This window comes from Myotis davidii, unplaced genomic scaffold (genome assembly GCF_000327345.1).
Source record: "Myotis davidii unplaced genomic scaffold, ASM32734v1 scaffold509, whole genome shotgun sequence".
In the NCBI taxonomy this organism is placed as follows: Eukaryota; Metazoa; Chordata; class Mammalia; order Chiroptera; family Vespertilionidae; genus Myotis; species Myotis davidii.
Genome location: NW_006382996.1, coordinates 68,555 through 71,345, shown reverse-complemented (window position 1 = coordinate 71,345; position 2,791 = coordinate 68,555).

The window sequence follows — 2,791 nt, the reverse complement described above, 5'->3', positions numbered from 1 at the left end:
ACATTTCTCTTCAGATATATCAATATATCTATAAATACTATTTAAAAATAACAACATAATTTGTATTATTGCCTATATATATCAATACTTTCAAACTTCTAGACATGTCAGCATATTTATGTTCAATATTTTGATGTTCTATCAGACTAAAATTTAATATACTATATATCCATGTTATTAAAAAATTTGCATGCTCTTATGGTGAATTGATTTATGACAAAGGAGCCAAAATACACAATATGGAAGGATAATCTCTTTAATAAATGGTCTTGGGTAAGCCGGATTGCAACAGGCAGAAGAATGTAACATGAATAAATACAAAATGTCTGATATATATAGTGAAATATTATTTAGCCTTCAGAAAGAAAGAAATCCTGACATTTGTGACAACAAAGATGGAATTATGCTGCAAGATAAGTCAGAAAAAGATAAAACTGCATATCGCTTTTATTTTTTGAATATCAAGCTTTTAATTTTATTTTTTCTACACCGTTTATTTCCTCTATGCCATCTTCTACCTTTTCCCCTCCCCCCATAACCACCACATTGTTATCCATGTCCATGAGTTCTCTTTTCTTTTCTTTTTTCCCCCCAATTCACACCTCACTACTCCCGGAGCTATCTGACTGCTCTCTATTTATATGTGGAATATAAAGAAAAAGTAAAAGTCAAAAACAGATAGTAGAAAATTGGTTTCCAGGAACGAGGGAGTGGGAGAAACAGGGAGGGATTGATAAAATAGTACAAACCTTCAGTTATAAGTAAGTTCTGAGAATCTAATGTATAATATGGTGACTACAGTTGATAACACTGTTTTATAAAATTAAAATTTGCTAAGATAGTAGAATTTTAATGTTCTCTGTATAGCGATGGATGTATTAAGAAGATGGAAAGCATCCTTTCACAATGTGCACATATAGCAAATCATTATGATGTACACTTTAAATATTTCATAATTTTGTTTTTCAATTATACCTCAGTAAAACTGAAAAGAATAATTTAAAATAAAAAATAAATGCTCTTGAAATGTGTTTCCGTGGATTAACTAATGACTAAAACAAAGTCCTATTTATGTCCAGTTTTTTGGAGAAGGTCATTGAGAGGATGGGACTGTCAATTGATGGTGAGCTGGTCCCCGGGCAATTGGAGGCTCCTCACCTGCTTCCTGTCCTTGGGATGAGCATCCTGACCACGTTTCAAGGACACGTGAGACCTGAGAGAGCAATGTGTTGTTGAGACCATGTGGATGGTACATGTGACTGGCCCAGTTAAGGCCTCTATATAAACTTTAAAGGTTCTAGTGGGCAGGTGTGATATCTCTCCTCTAGTGGGCAGGTGTGATATCCCCCACCCTCCCCTACCTTCCCTCTGAGATTTGATGGTCTCATCAATGCTTCTCTGTCTCTGGATCTGTTTTTGTTCATCATTTTATGTTGTCCATTATATTCCATAAATGAGTGAGATCATGTGATATTTATCTTGGAGTTAATTTTTATACAAGGGAATAAACAGTAGTCTGGTTTCATTCTTTTGCCTGTGGTTTTCCAATTTTCCCATCACCAATTAATGGAAGAAGCTTTCTTTTCTCCATTGGATGTTTTTTGCTCCTTTGCTGAAAATTATATGCCTATGTACATGTGGGTTTATTTCTGGGCTTGTCCCAAGACAAGCCTTGTATGTAAATCCCCTTGCTCAAAAACCTGCTACCTACTAATCTGGAGTGGTCCACCTCTCAGGTTTCTCCTTTCCCTCTATTTATGGCATTTCACCCTGGAACTTCTAGAGGTTGCAAACAAACAATATTTTACAATTAAAAAATTCATATATTTTGAATATTAACCTCTTGTCAGAGCTGTAGTTTGCAAATACCTTCTCCCATTTGGTCGGTTGCCTGTTGTTTTGTTGGTGGTGTCTTTTGCTGTGCATAAGCTTTTTAACTGGATGTAGTCCCATTCATTTATTTTCATTTATTTTTGCCCTTACTTCCCTGGCCTTTGGGGTCAAATTCATAAAATCCTAAGACCAAGGTTTTTAAGTTTAGTACCTATGTTTTTTCCTATGTAAGTTATTGATTGTTTCAGGTCTTATATTTAGGTCTTTGATCCATTTGGAGTTAATTTTTTTTAAAATTTCTTTATTGATTAAGTTATTACATATGTGTCCTTATCCCCACATTACCCCTCATCCTCCCCCCCACCACTCATACCCTCAACCCCTTGTTGTCTGTGTCCATTGGTTAGGCCTATATGCTTGCATGTAAGTCCTTTGGTTGATCTCTCCCCCTTACCCCCACCCTCCCCTACCTTCCCTCTGAGATTTGATGGTCTCATCAATGCTTCTCTGTCTCTGGATCTGTTTTTGTTCATCATTTTATGTTGTCCATTATATTCCATAAATGAGTGAGATCATGTGATATTTATCTTGGAGTTAATTTTTATACAAGGGAATAAACAGTAGTCTGGTTTCATTCTTTTGCCTGTGGTTTTCCAATTTTCCCGTCACCAATTAATGGAAGAAGCTTTCTTTTCTCCATTGGATGTTTTTTGCTCCTTTGCTGAAAATTATATGCCTATGTACATGTGGGTTTATTTCTGGGCTCTCAATTCTGTTCCGTTGATCTGTGTGTCTGTTGTTCTGCCAAACTATGCTGTTTTGATTATTGTTGCTTTGCAGTATAATTTGAAGTGAGGTAGTGTGATACTTCAAGCTTTGTTCTTTTTTTCTTAAGGTTTCTTTGACTCTTCGAAGTCTTTTGTGGTCCCTTACAAATCTGATGATTTTTTTGTAACAC